The sequence below is a fragment of the Mobula hypostoma genome, chromosome 25, assembly GCF_963921235.1.
Source record: "Mobula hypostoma chromosome 25, sMobHyp1.1, whole genome shotgun sequence".
Taxonomy (NCBI): domain Eukaryota; kingdom Metazoa; phylum Chordata; class Chondrichthyes; order Myliobatiformes; family Myliobatidae; genus Mobula; species Mobula hypostoma.
Window position 1 is genome coordinate 45,581,433 of NC_086121.1, and position 25,077 is coordinate 45,606,509.

General features: G+C 44.9%; 1 protein-coding gene across 1 annotated transcript in view; it reads left to right on the forward strand.

Moving 5' to 3' along the window:
* LOC134337855 (chymotrypsin-like elastase family member 3B) overlaps nt 1–25,077 on the forward strand; it is a 94,580-nt gene that overhangs the window by 63,372 nt on the left and 6,131 nt on the right. The gene's annotated exons all lie outside the window — the stretch shown is intronic.

Here is a 25,077-nt window from a genome sequence, read left to right on the forward strand (position 1 = left end):
ATGCATGCTCTCTCATACATTATCAGAAATACAACAGCTAAAAAATAGCAACTGTCTACTCTCTCATAATCTTATGACCTTATGTCAGGCCTCTCCTCCATGTCTACTGCTCCAGAAAATAAAACAAGTTTGTCCAAACTCTCCTTATAGCATCTGGTAAACCATTTCTGCACTGTCTCCAAAGCCTCCATATCCTTTCTATTGTGACCCAATAGAAAACGATACTCCAGATGTGGCCTACCCAGAGTTTTATAAATCTGCCATATATCTTCCTGACTCTAGAACTCAATGCCCAACAAATGAAGGCAAGCATGTTGTACACCTTCTTTACCACCTTATTGACTTGTGTGGCCACTGTCAGGGAGCAATGGACTTAGACTCCAAGCTCCCATAAATATCAAATGCTGTTAAGGATCCTGGCATTAACTGTGTAACTTCACTTTAAATTTGATCTCCCAAAGTGTGATACATCACACTAGGCTGGATTAAAATCTATCTGCCATTCTTTGCCCATATTTGCAGCAGGTCTATATCCCGCTATAATGTTTGCCGAACTTCTACACTCTCCACAATGTGGCAACTTCTGTGTCCTCTGCAAACTTACCAACCCCACCATCCAAATCATCTATATGGGCTCAGCGGCCACTTTATTAGGTATACTGTGACACTTGCTCATTAATGCGGCAGCAATTTAGTGCATAGGAGCAGGCAACCATGGTCAAGAGTTTCAGACCAAACATCAAAATGGGGAAGAAATGTGATCTAAGTGACTTTGGTGATTGTTGGGGCTACATGGGGTCATTTGAGTATCAAAGAAACTGCTGATCTTCTGGGATTTTCATGCACAACAGTCTCTAGAGTCTACAGAGACAGAGTTAGAAACAAAAAAAAAATCTAGTAAGTGACCGTTCTGTGGGAAAAATACACCTTATTAATGAGAGAGGTCAGAGGCCAGAAATCAGACTGCTACAAGCTGATAGGAAGGTGACTGTAACTCAAGTAAGTACACATTACGACATTGGTGTGCAGAACACTCAGCACAAAGAAAGTTGATGTGGCAGGTCTACAGTGGCAGAAGACCATGTAAGCTTGAGATGAAATGCAAGGGGTAGTAAATTCAACACTAAAGCTTTTGCAATGATTTGTGAGCAGTGAACTGGTGTACCAAGTAGAGCTGCTGATTCACAGCTCCACTTCCGTCCTGACACTGAGAGCTGTTTGCGTGCAGTTTGTAAGTTCACCATGTAACTCCATGGGCTTCTCTAGAGTGCTTCAGTTCCCCCCTAACCTCAAAGATATGCTGGTACGTTAACTGGCTACTATAGATTACTCTTGGTGTGGCCAGTGCAGGGAAATCAAAGGTCCTTGAAATCATAAATCCTGGCTGTCATCCGCCCTGCAACTGGTCCAATATAGAGGACCAGCCCTTCACATTATCATAATGTGTTGCTTTCATCAGTCATCATTCCCGGATCTAGCATAAAATTCAGTTAGGTTGCAGTTGTGCAACCAACTAGCTAACAACAAAACCGACTCATTCTTAACCCTTTCCAGTCCACAAAAGCCCACAAGGTTTTACATTTCCTGTATTAGTGCAGCAGAGCAGTTCTGGAATCTGCAGCTGACAAGGAGATGGAAATGTAGTGGATGTGATTGTGTCAGAGAGATTGCAGATTAAGGTTTGCCAGAATGTTGTCTAAATTGAAGGACTTCAGTTATTGGGAAAGACTGGATGAGTTGGGCTTGTTTTCCTGGAGTGAAGGAGGCTGAGCAGTGACTGGATAGTCACGTTTTTCCCAGAGAGTGGTGAATCTGTGGAATTCTCTGCCCAGGGAAGCAGCTGAGGCTTCTTCACTAAGTATATTTAAAATACAGTTAGATAGATTTTTACATATTAGGGGAATTAAGGGTTACGGGGAAAAGGCAGGTAGATGGAGCTGAGTTTACAGACAGATCAGCCATGATCTTATTGAATGGCGGGGCAGGCTCGATGGGCTGGATGGCCTACTCCTGCTCCTATTTCTTATGTTCTTATGTCATGTAAAATTGTAAGAAACTTACATAGTCTAGATAGTGAGAATCTTTTTCCAGTGGTAGGGGTATCAAAAACAAGAGGGTATAGGTTTACGTGGAGAGGGAGGAGACTGAAAAGGGGATGTGAATGGTAAAACTTTTACGCAAAGAAATTCTATAAGCTGCTGTATTTCAGCAGAAAGAATTGTTGCTTCTCCTGCTGACCAGAAATTGTTGACACCTGGAATGTGCTTTGTGTGAGGAAGCGGTGGTGTCAGATGCAATCACTGCATATAAGAGGCAGTTAGACAGGCAGTTAAAGAGGCAAGTCATAGAAGGATATGGTTCTAATGTAAGCAATGGGATAAGTGCAGATGCAAAAACGTCAAGGGTATAGTGTGCTGATGGACCCCTTTCTCTGTGATATGATTGTATGCCTCCATGACTTGGAAGAGCTTATGGTACATTTGAAGCCATTTCGACTGATAGGAGTGCTGTGAGTGAATGGGAAAATGTTGTCTGCAGGCCGGGAGGGATTTCAACAGGTACAAGTGGAATCATTCAGGAGATTGTCTTCATGATTTGCTGTCCCTGAGAGTGGGAGAGAAAACCTGCCCAATTTGATGACAACTGCCAAGCCTGCTATCATGAACAATGTACACAAGAAACTCAGCAGGTCAGGCATTGTCTAAGGGGGAAATAAATAGTCAAGGTATCAGGCTGAGACCCTTCATCAGGCCATTTGGCTGTTATCATGAATTCTGGCCAGTAGGTGACTCTTACCCATGTTCTGCACTGGGTCTGGCAGGCGTAATTAGAAATGGACAGTCAGTGCTGCCCTGGCTACCAATACCTTTGACCCACGAATAAACAACAAACATTGCGCAATTGAGGCTTCTGTTCAGCAGAGGAAGTAAGAAGGTGCCAGAAATATTATAACATGCAGATTTTCTGGAACTTATTACAAATTAAGTGGGAGTGTGAACATCTGGAGATTGTGGTCCATATAGGTACCAATGACATAGGTTGGAAGAGGAATAAAGTTCTGCTCAGTGAGTTCAGGGAGTTAACCGTTAAGTTAAAGGACAGGACCTCCAGGGTTGTGATCTCAGGATTGCCATGTGCTAGTGAGGCCAGAAGTAAAAAGATCGTAAGTTCAACACATTGCTGAGGAGTTAGCGCAGGAGGGAGGGCTTCAGATTTTTGGATCATTTGGTGTCCTTTCAGGGAAGTTGGGACCTGTGCAGAAGAGGTGGTTTGCACCTAAAATGGAAGGGGACTAATATCCTAGTGAGAACATTTGCTAGTTCTGCATAGGGGTGGGTGGGTGGGTGGGGGTGGGTTGGTTTCAACTAGAGTTGCATGGGACAGGAACCAGAATGCCAGAACAGATAGTGCCGAAGTTGTGGAGGCAGATGTTGTTAAGACATAGAAACATAGAAACATAAGACCTCATACAAAGTCAGGAATCAGAAGGTTGAGTGTGGTGGGACTAATGTTCTGAGTTGTGTATATTTCAATGCAATAAGAATTATAGGAAAAGCATGGATCAACACGTGGAATTGTGATATGGTAAATATTAGTGAGACTTGGTTGCAGGAGGGGAAGGACTAGCTGTTCAATATTCCGGGGTTCTGTTGTTTTACACAAGATAGAGTGGGAAGGATTAAAGGGGAAGGGGTGGCGTTTCTAGTCAGGGAAAATGTTATAGCAGTGCTCAGTCAGGACAGACCGGAGAATTTGTCCGGTGAGGCTTTATTTGTGGAACTACATTAATTTGGCTATATTATAAACCACCCAACAGTCAGCAGGACTTAGAAGAAAAAACCTGTACGGAGGTCGCAGACTGCTGCAAGAAACAACATTGTGACAGTAGGTGATTTTAACTTTCTACATATTAACTGGGACTCCCATATTGTAAAAGGACTAGGTGAGATAGAGTTTGTCAAATATGTTCAGGAATGTTTCCTTAGTCAATGCATAGAAGTCCCAAGGAGAGGGTGTGCAATACTTATCTCCTATTAGGGAATGAGACAGGGCAGGTGACAGATGTTTGTGTAGGGGAGCACTTTGCATTTAGTGATCATAATGCTATTAGTTTCAGGGTGAAAGCAAAAGGATAAGCCTGGCCATCTAAGTTGGGGAAAAAAAGGCCAATTTTGATGGTATTAGAAATAATCGGGCAAATGTGGATTTGGACAGGCTGTTGTCGAGTGAAGTTTTGCAATTACAAGGGCTTTCTATAGATACATTAAGTATCAAAGAATTGCAAGGGATGAAACTGGTCCTCTGGAAGATCAGAATGGTAATCCATGGGTGGAGCCAGAAAAGATGTGGGAGATCATAAATGGATTTTTTGCATCTCTATTTGCTGAGGAGATGAACACAGAGTCTGTAGAAGTGAGACAAAGGAGCAGTAAGGTCATGGTACCTATACAGATTACGGGCGAGGAGGGTTTGATGTCTTGAGGAAAATCAGGGTGTTCCCTCAGACCCCGTGGGAGGCAAGTGCAGAAATTGCAGGGGCCCTAGTAGAGATACATTAATCATCCTTAGTGACAGGTAGGGTCCAGAGGATTGGGGAGAGCGAATGTTGTTCTACTGTTTAAGAAAGGTTTTAAGAATAAACCAGAAAATTACAAGCAGCTGAGCCTGATATCAGTAATGGGAAAGTTACTGGAAGATATTCTAAGGCACCTGATATATGAGTAATTGGATAGACAGACTGACCAGGGATAGTTAGTATGACCTTGTGCATGGTAGGTCATATCTCACCAATCTTATAGAGTTTTTCAAGGATGCTACCAGGAAAGTTGATGAAGACAAGTCAATAAATGTTGTCTACATTGATGTTAGCAAGGTATTTGACAAGGTCTGTGCTGAACCATTTAAACTGTCTCCTCCCATCAACCTGTACCCCGGCCATAGCCCTCCATACCTCTTCTATCCACGTATCTATCCAAACTTCTCTCAAGTGTTGAAATTGAGTTCGTGTGCACCATTTGCACTAGCAGCTCGTTCCATACTCTTTTGACTCTTTAAGTGAAGAAATTTCTCCTCATGTTCTCCTTAAACTGTTCACATTTTACCCTTAACCCATGACCTCTGATTGTAGTCTCACCCAACTTCAGTGGAAAAAGCTTGGTTGCATTTACCCTATCTTTACTGGTCATAATTTTGTATACCTCTATCAAATCTCTCATCAATCTTCTACGTTCCAAGGAATAAAGCCCTTACATATTCAATTTTTACTTACAACTCAGGTCTCCAGTCCTGGCAACATCCATGTAAATTATCTCTGTACTCATTCAACTTTATTTATATCTTTCCTGTAGATCTGTGACCAAAAACTGCACACAATACTCCAAATTATGCCTCATCAACATCTTATACAACTCCAACATAACATCCCATCTCCTGTACTCAGTACTTTGATATACGAAGGCCAATGTGCCAAAAGATTTCTTTACGGCCCAATCTACCTGTGCTTGTACTTCCAATCAATTATGGACCTGTACTCCCAGATCCCTTTGTTCTACCACATTCCTCAGTGCCCTACTGTGTAAGATCTACCCTGATTAGTGCCAAAGTGCAACACCTCTGCATGAAACTCTCTGCCATTTTCAGCCCACTTTTCAAGCTGGTTCACATCCCACTGCAAGTTCTGATAGTCTTCCTCGCAGTCCACTACACCCCCAATCTTGGTGTTGTCATCCAGAAATTTACTGATTCCGTTAACCACATTTTCTTCCAGATCATTGATATCAATGGCAAACAACAATGGACGCAGCACCGATCCCTGTGACACTCACTAATCGTAGGCCTCCAGTCAGAGAGGCAACCACCTTCTACCACTCTCTGGCTTCTCCCATAATGCCAATGTCTAATCCAATTTACTACCTCATCTTTAATGCTTAGCGACTGAACCTTCTTGACCAACATCCCATGCAGGACCAATAACTTTCCCACTACTGATGTCAGGCTCACTGGCCTATAATTTCCTGGCCTATTTTTAGAACCTTCCTTAATAGCAGAACAGCATTAGTTATCCTCCAGTCCTCTGGTACCTCATCTGTTACTAAGAATAATTTAAATATCTCTTCTAAGACCCCTGCAACTTCTGAACTTGCCTCTCACAAGGTCTGAAGGAACACCTCGTCAGACCCTGAGGATTTATCCACCCTAATTTGCTTCAAGTCAGCAAACACCACCTCTATATTCTGTATAGGCTCTGGGGATTATCCACCCTAATTTGCCTCAACACAGTAAACACCTCCTGCTCTATAATCTGTATAGGGTTCATGACCTTGCTGTTACTTTGCCTCACTTCTGTTGACTCTGTGTCCGTCTCCTGAGTGAAGTCAGATGGAAAAGATATCTGGCAACACACATCAAAGTTGCTGGTGAACGCAGCAGGCCAAGCAGCATCTGTAGGAAGAGGTGCAGTCGACGTTTCAGGCCGAGACCCTTCGTCAGGACTAACTGAAGGAAGAGTAGTAAGGGATTTGAAAGTTGGAGGGGGAGGGGGAGATTCAAAATGATAGGAGAAGACAGGAGGGGGAGGGATAGAGCCAAGAGCTGGACATGTGATAGGCAAAAGGGGATACGAGAGGATCATGGGACAGGAAGTCTGGGAAGAAAGACAAGGGGGGTGACCCAGAGGATGGGCAAGAGGTATATTCAGAGGAACAGAGGGAGAAAAAGGAGAGTGAGAGAAAGAATGTGTGCATAAAAATAAGTAACAGATGGGGTACGAGGGGGAGGTGGGGCCTAGCGGAAGTTAGAGAAGTCGATGTTCATGCCATCAGGTTGGAGGCTACCCAGACGGAATATAAGGTGTTGTTCCTCCAACCTGAGTGTGGCTTCATCTTTACAGTAGAGGAGGCCGTGGATAGACATGTCAGAATGGGAATGGGATGTGGAATTAAAATGTGTGGCCACTGGGAGATCCTGCTTTCTCTGGTGGACAGAGCGTAGATGTTCAGCAAAGCGGTCTCCCAGTCTGCGTTGGGTCTCGCCAATATATAAAAGGCCACATCGGGAGCACTGGACGCAGTATATCACCCCAGTCGACTCACAGGTGAAGTGTTGCCTCACCTGGAAGGACTGTTTGGGGCCCTGAATGGTGGTAAGGGAGGAAGTGTAAGGGCATGTGTAGCACTTGTTCCGCTTACACGGATAAGTGCCAGGAGGGAGATCAGTGGGGAGGGATGGGGGGGACGAATGGACAAGGGAGTTGTGTAGGGAGCGATCCCTGCGGAATGCAGAGAGGGGTGGGGAGGGAAAGATGTGCTTAGTGGTGGGATCCCGTTGGAGGTGGCGGAAGTTACGGAGAATAATATGTTGGACCCGGAGGCCGGTGGGGTGGTAGGTGAAGACCAGGGGAACCCTATTCCTAGTGGGGTGGCGGGAGGATGGAGTGAGAGCAGATGTACGTGAAATGGGGGAGATGCGCTTAAGAGCAGAGTTGATAGTGGAGGAAGTGAAGCCCCTTTCTTTAAGAAATGAAGACATCTCCCTCGTCCTAGAATGAAAAGCCTCATCCTGAGAGAAGATGCGGTGGAGACGGAGGAATTGCGAGAAGGGGATGGCGTTTTTGCAAGAGACAGGGTGAGAAGAGGAATAGTCCAGATATCTGTGAGAGTCAATAGGCTTATAGTAGACATCAGTGGATAAGCTGTCTCCAGAGACAGAGACAGAAAGACCTAGAAAGGGGAGGGAGGTGTCGGAAATGGACCAGGTAAACTTGAGGGCAGGGTGAAAGTTGGAGGCAAAGTTAATAAAGTCAACGAGTTCTGCATGCGTGCAGGAAGCAGCGCCAATGCAGTCATCGATGTAGCGAAGGAAATGTGGGGGACAGATACCAGACAGTTCCCCTCTACCACCACTCTGCTCCGTCTAGCAGAATTAGTCCTTACTCTTAATAATTTCTCCTTTGGCTCCTCCCACTTCCTCCAAACTAAAGGTGTAGCTATGGGCACCCGTATGGGTCCTAGCTATGCCTGCCTTTTTGTTGGGTTTGTGGAACAATCCATGTTCCGTGCCTATTCTGGTATCTGTCCCCCACTTTTCCTTCGCTACATCGACGACTGCATTGGCGCTGCTTCCTGCACGCATGCAGAACTCGTTGACTTTATTAACTTTGCCTCCAACTTTCACCCTGCCCTCAAGTTTACCTGGTCCATTTCCAACACCTCCCTCCCCTTTCTAGGTCTTTCTGTCTCTGTCTCTGGAGACAGCTTATCCACTGATGTCTACTATAAGCCTACTGACTCTCACAGCTATCTGGACTATTCCTCTTCTCACCCTGTCTCTTGCAAAAACGCCATCCCCTTCTCGCAATTCCTCCATCTCCGCCACATCTGCTCTCAGGATGAGGCTTTTCATTCTAGGACGAGGGAGATGTCTTCATTTTTTAAAGAAAGGGGCTTCCCTTCCTCCACTATCAACTCTGCTCTTAAGCGCATCTCCCCCATTTCACGTACATCTGCTCTCACTCCATCCTCCCGCCACCCCACTAGGAATAGGGTTCCTCTGGTCCTCACCTACCACCCCACCAGCCTGCGGGTCCAACATATTATTCTCCGTAACTTCCGCCACCTCCAACGGGATCCCACCACTAAGCACATCTTTCCCTCCCCACCCCTCTCTTCATTCCGCAGGGATCGCTCCCTACACAACTCCCTTGTCCATTCGTCCCCCCCATTCCTCCCCACTGATCTCCCTCCTGGCACTTATCCGTGTAAGCGGAACAAGTGCTACACATGCCCTTACACTTCCTCCCTTACCACCATTCAGGGCCCCAAACAGTCCTTCCAGGTGAGGCAACACTTCACCTGTGAGTCGACTGGGGTGATATACTGCGTCCGGTGCTCCCAATGTGGCCTTTTATATATTGGCGAGACCCGACGCAGACTGGGAGACCGCTTTGCTGAACATCTACACTCTGTCCGCCAGAGAAAGCAGGATCTCCCAGTGGCCACATATTTTAATTCCACATCCCATTCCCATTCTGACATGTCTATCCACGGCCTCCTCTACTGTAAAGATGAAGCCACACTCAGGTTGGAGGAACAACACCTTATATTCCGTCTGGGTAGCCTCCAACCTGATGGCATGAACATCGACTTCTCTAACTTCCGCTAGGCCCCACCTCCCCCTCGTACCCCATCTGTTACTTATTTTTATGCACACATTCTTTCTCTCACTCTCCTTTTTCTCCCTCTGTCCCTCTGAATATACCTCTTGCCCATCCTCTGGGTGCCCCCCCCTTGTCTTTCTTCCCAGACCTCCTGTCCCATGATCCTCTCGTATCCCCTTTTGCCTATCACATGTCCAGCTCTTGGCTCTATCCCTCCCCCTCCTGTCTTCTCCTATCATTTTGGATCTCCCCCTCCCCCTCCAACTTTCAAATCTCTTACTCACTCTTCCTTCAGTTAGTCCTGACGAAGGGTCTCAGCCTGAAACGTCGACTGCACCTCTTCCTACAGATGCTGCTTGGCCTGCTGCGTTCACCAGCAACTTTGATGTGTGTTTCTTGAATTTCCAGCATCTGCAGTATTCCTGTTGTTTGCGGAAAAAATATCCGTTTATGATCTGCCCTATCTCTTTTGGCTCCATGCATAGATTACCATTCTGATCTTCCAGACGACCAATTTTTCCCTTGCAATCCTTCTGCTGTGAACGTATTTGTAGAATCCCTTAGAGTTCTCCTTCACCTTGTCTTCTCGGGCAACCGAGTATAGAGAGCTTGGTCGGAAGTTGAAAAGCAGGACCTCAAGGGTGGTAATCTCAGGATTGCTACCTGTGCTAGGTGCCAGTGAGGGTAGGAATAGGATGCTCTGGAGGAGGAACAAGTGGCTGAGGAACTGGTGTAGGGGTCAGGGTTTCAGATTTCAGGATCATTGGGACCTCTTCTGGGGCAGGTGGGACCTGTACAAGAGAGACGGGTTACACTTGAACTACAGGGGGACCAATATCCTTTCAGGGAGGTTTGTTAGTTCTGTTGGGGAGACTTTAAACTAGATTTGCAGGGGGATGGAAACCAGAGTGCCAGAGCTGACAGTGTGGCTGGGGTGAAAATAAATGATGTTGAAGGTTTAAGCAAATCCGCTGATAGAAAGGTTGTGAGTGGTGGTAAAAATCTTCTGAGGTGTATATATTTCAATGCTAGGAGTATTGCGGGGAAGCTGGATGAGTTGAGGGCATGGATTGACACGTGGAATTATGATGTTGTAGCAATTAGTGAAACTTGGCTACAGGACGTGCAGGACTGGCAGCTTAATATTCCAGGGTTCCGATGTTTCAGATGTGATCGAGGCAGAGGAATGAAAGGTGGGGGAGTAGCATTGCTTGTTAGGGAAAATATTACAGCAGTGCTCAGGCAGGACAGATCAGAGGGCTTGTCTACTGAGTCCTTATGGGTGGAGCTGAGAAACAGGAAAGGTATGGCCACATTAGTGGGATTGTATTACAGATCACCCAATAGTCAACGAGACTTGGAGGAGCAAATCTGCAGAGAGATAGCAGGCAACTGCAGGAAACATAAAGTTGTGGTGGTAGGGAATTTTAATTTTCCATATATTGATTGGGACTCCCATACTGTTAGGGATCTAGATGGTTTAGAGTTTGTAAAATGTGTTCAGGAAAGTTTTCTAAATCAATATATAGAGGGACCAACTAGAGGGGATGCAATATTGGATCTCCTGTTAGGTAACGAATTAGGGCAAGTGATGGAAGTCTGTGTAGGGGAGCACTTTGGTTCCAGTGATCATAACACCATTAGTTTCAATTTGATCATGGACAAGGATAGATCTGGTCCTAGGGTTGAGGTTCTGAACTGGAAGAAGGCCAAATTTGAAGAAATGAGAAAGGATCTAAAAAGCGTGGATTGGGACTGGTTGTTCTCTGGCAAAGATGTGATTGGTAGGTGGGAAGCCTTCAAAGGGGAAATTTTGAGAGTGCAGAGTTTGTATGTTCCTGTCAGGATTAAAGGCAAATTGAATAGGAATAAGGAAACTTGGTTCTCAAGGGATATTGCAACTCTGATAAAGAAGAAGAGGGAGTTGTATGAAATGTATAGGAAACAGGGGGTAAATCAGGTGCTTGAGGAGTATAAGAAGTGCAAGAAAATACTTAAGAAAGAAATCAGTTGGGCTAAAAGAAGTCATGAGGTTGCCTTGGCAGTCAAAGTGAAGGATAATGCAAAGAGCTTTTACAAGTATATTAAGAGCAAAAGGATTGTAAGGGATAAAATTGGTCCTATTGAAGACCAGAGTGGTCGGCTTTGTGCGGAACCAAAGGAAATGGGGGAGATCTTAAATAGGTTTTTTGCGTCTGTATTTACTAAGGAAGCTGGCATGAAATCTATGGAATTGAGGGAATCAAGTAGGGAGACCATGGAAACTGTACAGATTAAAAAGGAGGAGGTGCTTGCTGTCTTGAGGAAAATTAAAGTGGATAAATCCCCGGGACCTGACAGAGTGTTCCCTCGGACCTCGAAGAAGACTACTGTTGAAATTGCGGGGGCCCTGGCAGAAATATTTAAAATGTCGCTGTCTACGGGTGAAGTGCTGGAGGATTGGAGAGTGGCTCATGTTGTTCCGTTGTTTAAAAAAGGATCGAAAAGTAATCCGGGAAATTATAGGCCGGTGAGTTTAACGTCAGTAGTAGGTAAGTTATTGAAGGGGGGTACTAAGAGACAGAATCTACAAGCATTTGGATAGACAGGGGCTTATTAGGGAGAGTCAACATGGCTTTGTGCGTGGTAGGTCATGTTTGACCAATCTGTTGGAGTTTTTCGAGGAGGTTACCAGGAAAGTGGATGAAGGGAAGGCAGTGGATATTGTCTACATGGACTTCAGTAAGGCCTTTGACAAGGTCCCGCATGGGAGGTTAGTTAGGAAAATTCTGTCGCTAGGTATACATGGAGAGGTGGTAAATTGGATTAGACGTTGGCTCGATGGAAGAAGCCAGAGAGTGGTGGTAGAGAATTGCTTCTCTGAGTGGAGGCCTGTGACTAGTGGTGTGCCACAGGGATCAGTGCTGGGTCCATTGTTATATGTCATCTATATCAATGATCTGGATGATAATGTGGTAAATTGGATCAGCAAGTTTGCTGATGATACAAAGATTGGAGGTGTAGTGGACAGTGAGGAAGGTTTACAGAGCCTGCAGAGGGACTTGGACCATCTGGAAAAATGGGCTGAAAAATGGCAGATGGAGTTTAATACTGACAAGTGTGAGGTATTGCACGTTGGAAGGACAAACCAAGGTAGAACATACAGGGTTAATGGTAAGGCACTGAGGAGTGCAGTGGAACAGAGGGATCTGGGAATACAGATACAAAATTCCCTAAAAGTGTCGTCGCAGGTAGATAGGGTCGTAAAGAGAGCTTTTGGTACATTGGCCTTTATTAATCGAAGTATTGAGTATAAGAGCTGGAATGTTATGATGAGGTTGTATAAGGCATTGGTGAGGCCGAATCTGGAGTATTGTGTTCAGTTTTGGTCACCAAATTACAGGAAGGATATAAATAAGGTTGAAAGAGTGCAGAGAAGGTTTACAAGGATGTTGCCGGGACTTGAGAAACTCAGTCACAGAGAAAGGTTGAATAGGTTAGGACATTATTCCCTGGAGCGTAGAAGAATGAGGGGAGATTTGATAGAGGTATATAAAATTATGATGGGTATAGATAGAGTGAATGCAAGCAGGCTTTTTCCACTGAGGCAAGGGGAGAAAAAAACCAGAGGACATGGGTTAAGGGTGAGGGGGGAAAAGTTTAAAGGGAACATTATGGGGGACTTCTTCACACAGAGAGTGGTGGGAGTGTGGAATGAGCTGCCAGACAAGGTGGTAAATGCGGGTTCTTTTGTAACATTTAAGAATAAATTGGACAGATACATGGATGGGAGGTGTATGAGGGATATGGTCCGTGTGCAGGTCAGTGGGACTAGGCAGAAAATGGTTCGGCACAGCCAAGAAGGGCCAAAAGGCCTGTTTCTGTGCTGTAGTTTCTATGGTTTCTATGGTAACCTCTTGCCTTCTTTTAGCCCTCCTAATTTCATTCTTAAGTGTTCTCTAGCATTTCTTGTACTCCTTAAGTTCCTCACTTGTTTCTTCCTGCCTCTACCTGCTACGCATCTCCTTTTTTTTAACCAGGGCCTCAATATCTCTTGAAAATCAAGGTTATCTAAACCTTTTCATCTGACAAGCATGTACAAGCTTTGTACTCTCAAAATTTCACATCTGAGGGCCTCCCACTTACCAAATATGCCTTTGCCAGAAAACTGCCTGTCCCAGTCCACACTTGCCATATCATTTTTGATACGATCTCAGCCTGAGGAACGAATCTATCTTTTCCATTTTTAATTTGAAACTAATGACATTATGATCACTAGATGCAAAGTGTTCCCCTACGCAAACTTCTGTCACCTGCCCTGTCTCATTTCCTAATAGAAGATCAAGTATTGAAAACTCTCTTGTTGGGAGTTCTATGTACTGATTAAATAAACTTTTCTGCACGTCTTCACTCAGAAGGTAGTGAGAGTGTAGAACGTACAGCCAGTACAAGTGGCGGATGTGACTTTGATTTGAACGTTAAAGAAAACTTTGGATACATACAGTACATGGAATTTACTATGGAGGGCTATGGGCTGGTGCAGCTCAATGGAACAAGACAGTTTAATGGTTTGGCATGGACTAGATGGGCTGAAGGGCATGTTTCTGTGCTGTAGTCTTCTATGACTCTATGAATTTATGAATGACCCTCAATCATCTGTGGAGCCACATTTCTCCGTCCAAGTGTTGCTCTAACCTCTGCCAGTTGTTCATAGACCAGTACAGCACAATTCAGCACAGTATGGGCAGTTTGGTCTACAATTATGATTGAAAGCTGGAGCACAAACCCCAAGAGGTGACCAGAGTTGAACGTCCTGCCTTTCCTGAAATGTACCAGGAACCTCATTGCTCTGGGAATTCCTCCAGTCATGAAATGTGTTACAGAAATGCAGATTGTAACAAAATTTCCCTATTCCTAGTTCCAATTCTTTTACAACAAAGGACAAGGCCACTCCACCCTTCATCTTTGTTGCATTTCAGCGTAATCTTAGATAACCATTTACTTCATACAACCTTTTCTCCCACTGGTTTCATGAATGAGCTACTAGAGGAAGTGGTAAATCAGACACAATTGTGACATTTGAAAACACTTGAGTAGGTACACAGATAGGAAATGTTGAGGTGGATATGGGCCAAGTTTAGTTGGATAGAACTAGCTCATGTAGGCAACTTGGTTGGAGTGAATGAATTGGATCAAAAGCCCTGTTCCAATTGTATCTCCATTAGCACTGTCCCTCATCTGCCAATTAATCGCCTGCCCCTGTAGCTTCACACTATTACACTGGAGGTAATTTACAGCAGCCAGTTCGTCCATCTGTTCGCATATTTTTGGCATTTGCAAGGAAACCAGAACCCCTGCAGTCACATGGAGAAAATACAAACACCATACCTGAGGACATGAAACATGACAGTCAGCTTGCTGGGCCTTACCAGTGGTGATAAGTCATTTATTGTGGCATCAGCTGTTCCTCCTGAGAAATGAGAGGAAAGGAAGAACTTTGAGATTAGATTAGATTAGATTATGAGGACACTCAGTCCTCATTTATTGTCATTTAGAAATGCATGCATTAAAAAATGATACAACGTTTCTCAGAAAGATATCACAGAAACACAGGACAAACCAAGATGAAAACTGACAAAACCACATAATTATAACATATAGTTACAACATTGCAAAGCAATACCGTAATTTGATAAAGAGCAGACCACGGGCACAGTAAAAAAAGTCTCAAGTCCTGATAGCCCCATCATCTCATGCAGACGGTAGAAGGGAGATACTCTCCCTGCCATGAGCCTCCAAGTGCCGCAAATTTGCCAATGTATTGACAATGTACTGACCGCAGCCGACTCTGAGTCCGTCCGAAAACTTCGATCCTCCGACCAGCCCTCCAGCACCGAGCACCACATCTACTGAGCGCTTCGACGCTGCCCCAATCTGCCGAGCAACAAGCAAAGCCGAGGACTCGGGGTCTTCCCCTCTGGAGATTCTGGATCACACAGTAGCAGTGGCAGTGAAGCAGGCATTTCAGAAGTTTCACCAGATATTCCTCCGTGCTCTCACATCCATCTCCATCAAATCAGGATTGTGCACGGCACCCTACTTGACAGATAACAGACATCCCACCGGAGTGGCTGCTGAGAGCTGCGTCGTGCTGCCATCTTCTCCTCCCTTCCCGACACTGAGGAAATATGTGCTCATATTTTTGGATTCCTGCACATTCAAGTCTTTGTAGACAGTTTATGTGAGTCTTGTATGCTGCCCAGATTGACACAACCTGGCAAAGTGCCGGGCTGCCACTTGCTGAATGCTTAATCTGCTCATCATCAGAAGGTATAAGGTAACCAGATCTGCACTCAGAAGGCCAATGGTTCCCTGCTGCTTCAGTTCTCCCTTGCTGGCTAGTGGAACATCTGCTGGGGAACACGCACTTGACTTCATGACTTGCCTCAGAAACCCGGACACAGACATGATGAAAGCCAAGTTCCCAAGCTCAACTGAACAAATCGATCAAATACTGAAGGACACATTCCAAAGTACGATGGCTCTGGGAGCTTCATAGTACCTAGAGCTCATGATTGGGTTATTCATTCTTCTCTGTATATGCTGCACTCTGAACATAGAAGAGACTGGCCTCAGAGCTTCCTGAGGAGGTGGGAAGGGAGCAGGGCGATGAAGAGATTTGACCGTCTGACTGTTTTCTTCCTACCTGTGTATAGTGAGACGAGGACAAAAAAGAGGTAGTCACAGGAAGGAATTCCTTTGAGTCAGTGGACTGGGCCACATTCAAGGATTCATCAGAAGATCTGAAGGAAAAAGCCACAGTTGACATTGACTTTATAAAGACAGTCATGGATGAGTATGTTCCCGTAAAATCATTCCCTGTCTTCTCTAACCAGAAGCCCTGGATGAATCAAGAGATTTGAAATATGCTAAGGAATAGATTGGTTGTCTACTTGGACAACATTTGACAAGATTCTGCATGAAAAGCTGGTCAAGAATGTTCAGTCACTCAGCATTCAGGATGAGATAGTAAATTGGATTGGACATTGGCTTTGTGGGAGAATCCAGGTGGTGGTACTAGAGGGCTGCCTCTCTTACTGGAGGCCTGTGACTAGTGGTGTGCTGCAGGGATCAATGCTGGGTCTGTTATTGTTTGTCATCTATATCAATGATCAGGAATATAACGTGGATCAGCAATTTGCAGATGACACCAAGACTGGAGGCGTAATGTTCAGTGAGGAAGGCTATCAAGGCTTGCAGAGAGATCCGCATCAGCTGGAAAATTGGCAGATGGAATTTAATGCAGACAAGTGCGAGGTTTTGCACTTTGGTAGGACCAACCATGGTAGGTCTTACACTGTGAATGGTAAGGCACTGAGGAGTGTGATAGAACAAAGGGATCTGGGAATACATGTACATAATTCATTGAAAGTGGTGTCACAGGTAGACAGGGTCGGAAAGAAAGCTTTTGGAACATTGGCATCATAAATCAATGCATTGAGTACTGGAGATGGGATGTTATATTGAAGTTGCACAGGGCATCGGTGAGGCCTAATTTGGAGTACTGTGTGCAGTTATGGTCACCTACTTACAGGAAAGATGTAAACAAGGTTGAAAGAGTACAGAGAAAGTTTACAAGGACGTTGCTGGGTCTGGATAGATAGGGTAAATGTAAGCAGACTTTTTCCACTGAGGTTGGGTGGGACTACAACTAGAGGTCATAGGTTAAAGGTGAAAGGTGAAAAATTTAACAGGAACGCAAGGGGAAACATCTTCACTCGGAGGTTCGTGAGAGTGTGGAATGAGTTGCCAGCACAAGTGGTGCATGTGAGCTCGATTTCAATGTTTAAGAGAAATTTGGGTAACTACATGCATAGTAGGGGTATAGAGGACTATGGTCCTGGTGCAGGTCAATGGGAGTAAGCAGTTTAAATAGTTTTGGCATAGACTAGATGGGCTGATGAGCCTGTTTCTGTGCTGTACTTCTCTATGGCTGTATGACTGGTGATCCAGGAAAGTATACCTCTTGCAAAGCAGAACCAAGCAATGTACCTGAGAACAAAGTTTTGGTCCCTGATACGTTCAATGCCTCTTATGCTTCCTTTGAATGAGAGGACATGGAGGCAACTTCATGAACTCCCACAGCACCTCATGACCTTGTGATCTCAATTTCTGAGATTGAATGAGAGTATTCTTTAGGAGAGTGAATCCATTGAAAATATTTGATCCTGACAGCATACCGACCTATCCTAGGCTGGAGCACCTACAGACATCTGCAATCTCTCACTTCAGCAGTCTGAAGTACCCAATTGCTTCAGTCATACCAGTGCCCAAGAAGAACGTGCTAACGTGCCTCAGTAACACTCCAATAGTCCAGTAGCACTCCATCAACTGTAAAGTTCTTTGAGAGGCTGGTCATGAAGCACATCATGGCTGAGAAGTGACCCGGATCCACTCCAAATTGCTGACTCTTTCAACAAGTTTACAGCAGAGGTTGTCCAATTAGGTATTCACTCAGCTCAGGAATACCTGGATGATGAAGATGAATATACCCAGATGTGTTTCATTGACAACAGCTTAGCATTCGACACTATCACCCCTCGAAACTCATCCCTAAGCTTCAAGACCTGGTCCTTGATACTTCCCTGTGCAAATACTTGATTCTCAATTTCTGTACTGGCAGACCCCAGTCAGTATGGATTGGCAACAACATCTCTTCCACACTCACCATCAGCACGGTTGCACCAGAAGGCTATGTGCTGAACCACAACTTTACTCACTTTTTACCTATGATTGTGTAATGAAGTACAGCTCCAATGCTGTATTTAAGTTTGTTGATGACTTCACTGGTGTTGGCTGAATCAAAGGTGGTGATGAATCAGTGAGACCATAAGACACAGGAACAGAATTAGGCTATTTGGCCCATCGAGTCTGCTCGGCCATTTCATCATGACTGATCCATTTCTCCTCTCAACCCCGTTCACCTTCCTTCTCTCCCATAACCTCTGACACACTGACTTATCAAGAACCTATCAACCTCCACCTTAAATGCACCCAGTGATCTGGCCTCCACAACCAGCTGTGCCAAAGAATTCTGCAGATTCACTACTCTCGGTCAAAAGAAGCTCCTCCTTATCTCTGTTCTAAAGGGACATCCCTCTATTCTGTGTCCGTGTTGTCTGATCCTGGACTTACCCCACCAAAGGAAACATTCTCTTCACAGCCACGCTATCTAGGACTTTCAACATTCAATAGGTTTCAGTGAGATCCCCCTCATTCTTCTATATTACAGCGAGTACAGGCTAGAGCTATCAATCTCTGCTCATATAATAACCCTTTCATTCATGGAATAATTCTCATGAAACTCCTCTGAAACCCTCTCCAATTTAAGAAAGGATGCACTGACATAAGGGGCCCAAAACTGCTCAAAATACTCCGTGAGACCTCAGCAGTGCCTTATACAGCCTCAGCAATACGTCCTTGATTTAATCTTCTAGTCCAACGTGAAAAGAATGCTAACGTTTATCTTCCTCACCAACGACTCAACCTGCAAATTAACCTGCTTGAGCACTTCCCAAATTATTTTGCACCTCGGATGTTTGAATATTTTTCCTGTTTACAAAATAGTCTATGCTTTCATTCCTTCTTTCAAAATGCATGACCATACCCTTCTGACACTGTATTCCATCGGCCAACTCCTTGCCTATTCTCCTAACCTGTAAGACCTTCTACAGCCTCCCTGCTTCCTCAACTCTACCTGCCCTTCCACCTTTCTTCGTATTGTCTGAAAACTTGGCCACAAAGCCATCAATTTCATCGTCCAAGTGGTTGACATACAATGCAAAAAGAAGTGGTCCCAACACAGATCCCTGTGGAATACCACGTCACTGGCAGGCAATCCAGAAAGGAAAGGATCCTTTTATCCCCACTCTTTGCCTCCAGCCAATCAGCCAATGCCCTATCCATGCTAGAATCTTTCCTGTAATACCCTGGACTCTTACCTTGTTTGTGTGCGTGTGTGTGTGTGTGTGTGTGTGTGTGTGTGTGTGTGTGTGTGTGACCTTAACTCCTGGTGGAATCGTCGGGTGCTGTCATGACAAGCCCATCTCTCTCCAGGTTTTTTTTTCGGGGTCGAGTTGTTAGCTCGACTCTCAACCCAGGCACGGATGGAGAGCGTGTAAGGGAGCCAGCCAGATTCGAACTCGGGTCATCTCGCCCCAAAGTCCAGTGCTGATGCCACTATCTCACCAGCTGGCATTTATGTTGTTTAGCAGCCTCAAATACAGCACCTTGTCAAAGGCCTTCTGAAAATCCAAGTACACAATGTCTACTGATTCTCCTTTGCCTATCCTGCTTATTGTATCTTCAAAGCATTCAAATAGATTTGTCAGGCATGATTTTTCCTGGGGAAGTCATGCTGACTTTGGCCTATTTTGTTATTGACCTCCAAGTACCTGGAAATCACATCCTTAACAATTGACTCCAACACCTTCCCAACCACTGAGGTCAGGCTAATAGGCCTATAATTTCCTTTCTTCTGCCTCCCTCCTTTCTTGAAGTGGAGTGACATCTGCAATTTTACAGTCCTCTGGAACCATGCCTGAATTTAGTGCTTGTTGAAAGGTCATTAGCAATGCCTCCAAAATCTCTTCAGCCACCTCCCTCAGAACCCTGGGGTGTAGTCCATTAGGTCCAGATAACTTATCTACCTTCAGACCTTTTAGCTTCCCAGACACCATCTCTCTAGTAATAGCAACTGCACCTTGACACTTTCAAACTTCTGCCATACTACTAACCTCTTCCACTGTGAAGACTGATGCAAAATACTCATTCAGTTTATCTGCCATTTCCTTGTTTCCCCCATTGCTATCTCTCCAGCGTCATTTTCCAATGTCCAATATCTACTCTCGCCCCTCTTTACTCTTTATATATCTGAAGAAACTTTTGGTATCGTTTTAGTTATGATTGGCTAGCTTACCTGCATATTTCATCTTTTACACCTTATGGTTTTTATTAATTACCTTCTGTTAGTTTTTAAAGATATCCCAGAGCTCTAACTTCTTACAAATTTTTGCTCTATTATATGCCCTCTCTTTTGCTTTGATGTTGGCATTGATTTCCCTTGTCAGCCATGGTGGCATCATCCTGCCTTTACCATATTTCCTCCTCTTTGGGTTTTATCTATCCTGCACCTTCCAAATTGCTCCCAGAAACTTCAGCCATTGCTGATCTGTTGTCATCCCTGCCAATGTTCCCTTCCAAGAAACACACAAAATGCTGGAAGAAGTCAGCAGGCCAGACAGCATCTACGGAAAAGAGCAAATAGTCCACATTTTGGGCCAAGAATCTTCATCAGGACTGGAAAAAGAGATGAGAAGTCAGAGTAAGAAGGTGAGGGAGGGGAGGAAGAAGTACAAGGTGGTAGGTGATAGGTGAAACTGATGGGGAAGGGTGAAGTAAAGAACTGGAAAGTTGATTGGTGAAAGAGATAAAGGGCTGACGAAGGGAGAATCTGAGAGGAGAGAGTGGAAGACAATGGAAAAAAGGGAAGGGGGAGGAGAACCAAAAGATGGGCAGGCATGGAGGTAAGGTGAGAGACTGAATTACTCCCTACATGACTCCATTCTCTATTCGTCCCTCCCCGCTGATCTCCCTCCTGGTACTTATCCTTGCTAGTGGAACAAGTGCCACATCTGGCCCTACAGCTCCTCCCTCACTATCATTCAGGGCCCCAAATAGTCCTTCTAGGTGAGGTGACACTTCACCTGTGAGCATGTTGGGATCATCTACTGTATTCAGTGCTCCCGGTGTGGCCTCCTGTATATTGATGAGAACCAATGTCAATCGGGAGACCGCTTCGCCGAGCACCTATACTCTGTCCGCCAGGAAAAGTGGGATCTCCTGGTGACCACCCATTTCAATTCTACTTCCCATTTCCATTCTGAAATGTCAGTCCATGGCTTCCTCTACCACTGTGATGAGGCCACACTCAGGTTGGAAGAGCAACACCTTATATTCCGTCTGGGTAGCCTCCAACCTGATGGCATGAACGTAAATTTCTCCAACTTCTAGTATATGCCCCCCCCCACTTCACCATTCCCCGTTCCCATTTCTCTCTCTAACCTAATCTCCTTACCTGCCTATCACCTCCCTCTGGTGCTCCTCTCCTTTTTCTCTCTTCCATTGTTTTCTTCCCTCTCCTATCTGAGTCCCCTTTCTCCAGCACTTTATCTCTTTCACCAATCAACTTCCAAACTCTTTACTTCGGCCCTCCACCCCCAGTTTCACCTATCACCTACCACCTTGTAGTCCTTCCTCCCCTCCCCAACCTTCTTAATCTGACTTCTCATCTTTTTCTCCAGTCCTGATGAAGAGTCTCATTGACTGTTTGCTCTTTAACATCGATGCTGCCCGGCCTGATGAGTTCCTCCAGCATTTTGTGTGTGTTGTTTGGATTTCCAGCATCTGCAGATTTTCTCATGAATGCCCCTTCCAATCAACTTGGCTGGCTCCTCTCTCATGCCACTGTAATTCCCTTTACTCCACTGTAATACTATACATCTAACTTTAGCTTCTCCCTCTCAAATTGCAGGTGAATTCTATCATATTATGATCACTGTTTCCTCAGGATTCCCTTACCTTAAACTCCCTAATGCTATCTGATGCATTACACAGCACCCAGTCCAGATTTGCTGGTCCCCTAGTGGGATTCACCACAAGCTGGGAGGTGGGAACTGAACTGAAGAGACGGAGGAAAGGGAGGTTGTCTCACAAATAGAGAAAGCTTGGAGACAGTGCGAAAGGGAGGATAGGCAGGTTACAGAGAAGGGATGTACTCAGACCGATAGTTTGAGATGTGTCTATTTTAATGCGAGGCGTATTATGAACAAAGCAGATGAGCTTAGAGCATGGATTAGTACTTGGAGCTATGATGTTGTGGCCATTACAAAGACTTAGATGGTGCAGGGGCAGGAATGGCTACTTCAAGTGCCAGACTTTGGATGTTTCAGAAAGGACAGGGAGGGAGGCAAAAGAGGTGGGGGCATGGCACTGTTGATTAGAGATAGTGTCACGGTTGCAGAAAAGGAGGAAGTCATGGAGGAGTTGTCTACGGAGTCTCTGTGGGTGGAAGTCAGGAATAGGAAGGGGTCAATAACTCTACTGGGTGTTTTTTATGGACTACCCAATAGTAACAGGGACATTGAGGAGCAGATAGGGAGACAGATTCTGCAGAGGTGTAATAATAACAGGGTTGTTGTGGTGGGAGATTTTAATTTTCCAAATATTGATTGGCATCTCCTTAGGGTGAGGGGTTTGGATGTGGTGGAGTTTGTTAGGTGTGTTCAGGAAGGTTTCTATGTAGATAAGCCTACAAGAGGAGAGTTTGTACTAGATTTGGTATTGGGAAATGAACCTGGTCAGATGTCAGGTCTCTCAGTGGGAGAACATTTTGGAGATAGTGATCACAATTCTATCTCCTTTACCATAGCATTGGAGAGAGATGGGAACAAACAAGTTAGGGAAATGTTTAATTGGAGTAAGGGGGAACATGAAGCTATCAGGCAGGAACTTGGAAGCATAAATTGGAAACAGATGTTCTCAGGGAAATGTATGGAAGAAATGTGGCAAACGTTCAGGGGATATTTGCGTTGGGTTCTGCATTGGTACATTTCAATGAGACAGGGAAAGGATGGTAGGGTACAGGAACTGTGTTGTACAAAGGCTATTTTGTAAATCTAGTCAAGAAGAAAAGAAATGCTTACGAAAGGTTCAAAAAACTGGGTAATGATAGAGATCTAGAAGATTATAAGGTTAGCAGGAAGGAGCTTAAGAAGGAAATTAGGAGAGCCAGAAGGGACCATGAGAAGGCTTTGGTGGACAGAATTAAGGAAATCCCCGAGGCATTCTACAAGTATGTGGAGAGCAAGAGGGTAAGACGTGAGAGAATAGCACCAATCAAGTGTGACAGTGGTAAAGTGTGTATGGAACCAGAGGAGATAGCAGAGGTACTTAATGAATACTTTGCTTCAGTATTCACTCTGGAAAAGGATCTTGGTGATTGTCGGGATGGCTTACAGCGGATTGAAAGCTTGAGCATATAGGCATTAATGAAGTGGATGTGCTGGAGCTTTTGGAAAGCATCAAATTGCATAAGTCACCAGGACTGGATGAGATGTACCCCAGGCTACTGTGGGAGGCGAGGGAGGAGATTGCTGAGCCTCTGGCGATGCTCTTGGCTTCATCAGTGAGGACGGGAGAGGTTCCAGAGGATTAGAGGGTTGCGGATGTTATTCCCTTATTTAAGAAAGGGAGTAGAGATAGACCAGGAAATTATAGGCCAGTGGGTCTTACTTCAGTGGTTGGTAAATTGATGGAGAAGATCCTGAGAGGCAGGATTTATGAACATTTGGAGAGGCATAATATGATTAAGAATAGTCAGCATGGCTTTTTCAAAGGCAGGTCGTGCCTTATGAGCCTGAATGAATTTTTTGAGGATGTGACTAAACACATTGATGAAGATAGAGCTATAGATGTAGTGTATATGGATTTCAGCAAGGCATTTGATAAGGTACCCCATGAAAGGCTTATTGAGAAAGTAAGGAGGCGTGGGATCCGAGGGGACCTTGCTTTCTGGATCCAGAACTGGCTTGCCCACAGAAGGCAAAGAGTGGTTGTAGATGGGTCATATTCTGCATGGAGGTTAGTGACCAGTGGTGTGCCTCAGGGATCTGTTCTGGGACCCCTACTCTTTGTGATGTTTATAAATGACCTGGATGAGGAAGTGGAAGGATGGGTTAGTAAGTTTGCTGATGACACAAATGTTGGGGGTGTTGTAGATAGTGCGGAGGGTTGAAAGAGGTTACAGCGGGACATTGATAGGACGCAAAACTGGGCTGAGAAGTGGCAGATGGAATTCAATGCAGATAATTGTGAGGTGGTTCATTCTGGTAGGTCAAATATGTTGGCAGAATATAGTATTAATGGTAAGACTCTTGGCAGTGTGGAGGATCAGAGGGATCTTGGGGTCCGAGTCCATAGGACACTCAAAGCTGCTACACAGGTTGACTCTGTGGTTAAGAAGGCGTACAGTGCATTGGCCTTCATCAACTGTGGGATTGAGTTTAAGAGCCAAGAGGTAATGTAGGACCCTGGTCAGACCCCACTTGGGGTACTGTGCTTAATTCTGGTCGCCTCACTACAGGATGGACGTGAAAACCATAGAAAGCACGCAGAGGAGATTTACAAGGATGTTGCCTGAATTGGGGAGCATGCCTTATGAGAATAGGTTGAGTGAACTTGGCCTTTTCTCCTTGGAGCGACAGAGGATGAGAGGTGACCTGACAGAGGTGTACAAGATAATGAGAGGCATTGATCATGTGGATAATCAGAGTCTTTTTCCCAGGGTTGAAATGACCAGCACGAGAGGGCATAGTTTTAAGATGCTTGTAAGTAGGTACAGAGGAGATGTCAGGGATAAATTTTTTGCGCAGAGAGTGGTGAGTGTCTGGTATAGGCTGCCGGCGCAGGTGATGGAGGCGGAAATGATAGGGTCTTTTAAGAGGCTCCTGGATAGATACTTGGAGCTTAGAAAAATAGAGGACTATGGGTAAAGCCTAGGTAGTTCTAAGGTAAGAACATATTCGGCACAGCTTTGTGGGCCGAAAGGCCTGTATTGTGCTGTAGGTTTTCTATGTTCTATGTTCTAAGCTGCTCCAAAAAGCCATTTTGGAGGCATTCCGCAAATTCTGTCTTGGGATCCAGCATCAGCTTGATTTTCCCAGACTATCTGCATATTGAAATCCCCCATGACTCAATTTTCATTTGCCTTTTTTACATGTTTTTTCTATCTCCCATTGTAATTTGTAGACCACATTCTATTCAGAGGCCTGTAAATAACTCCCATCAGGGTCTTTTTACCCTTGCAGTTTCTTAACTTTACCTAC